Here is a 1,007-nt window from a genome sequence, read left to right on the forward strand (position 1 = left end):
CTCCTCCTCCTCTTCCTCTTCCTTCTCTTCCTCCCCCTCCTTCTCCTTCCTCTTCCTTTTCCTCCTCCTCCTCCTTCCCCCCCCACCCTCCTCCTCCGTTTTTGCCTGTCCTGGGGCTTGGACTCAGCCTGGGCACTCTCTCCTGGAGCTTCTTTTTGCTCAAGGCTAGCACGCTACCTCTTGAGCTACAGCACCACTTCCAGCTTCTTCTGTGTATGTGGTGCTGAGGAATCGAACCCAGAGCTTCATGCATGCTACGCAAGCACTCTACCAGTAAGCCACATTCCCAGCCCCATGTATCTTTGTTTGGGCAACCTTTTCTAATTACTTCCCCTTACAGGGTGCAGTTTTTGGTAGTTAAAAAAGTTGCCTGGTTGGCAACTACTAGGCTGGTGTCTCTTTCCCACCCCCAGGTGGCACTGGATCTCTAAGTATAAGTATCTCTTCTTTTCTTTAAAAAAACTTTTTTTATTGTAAAGGTGATGTACAGAGTCTCTCATTTTCTTTTTGAACTTGGAGGTCACTCTTTTGAAATAGGCACAACCAGATTTTTATTTACTGGAGAAGATGATGATTCTACCTGCGTTACTGTAAATGACAGCTCTGCTTATTTTTATGTCTTTATAGTCACAGTGAAGTACAGAGGGGTTACAATTTCATATGTAAGGCAGTGAGTACATTTCTTATCCAACTGGTTACTTCATTTTCCCCCTGCCTCCCCCTCCCCACTTCCTTCTCCCCTCCCATGAGGTGTACAGTTGGTTTACACCATATACTTTTACAAGTACTACTGTTGCATTGGTTTGTTTTTTTATCCTTTGTCTCTTGATTTTGATATCCCCTGTCCTTTAATACACATATATACAATACCCAGGGTACTAAAATCAGTTACAGTGATATCAGGGGTAAAACCACAGGAAGGAAATACAAAAGAAAAAGGGCACGATTTCACATAGCATGTTGAAAATAACAAGAGCAATGATGAACCACTTGTTTCCATAACTTGG

This window comes from Perognathus longimembris, chromosome 19 (assembly GCF_023159225.1).
Source record: "Perognathus longimembris pacificus isolate PPM17 chromosome 19, ASM2315922v1, whole genome shotgun sequence".
Classification (NCBI taxonomy): domain Eukaryota; kingdom Metazoa; phylum Chordata; class Mammalia; order Rodentia; family Heteromyidae; genus Perognathus; species Perognathus longimembris.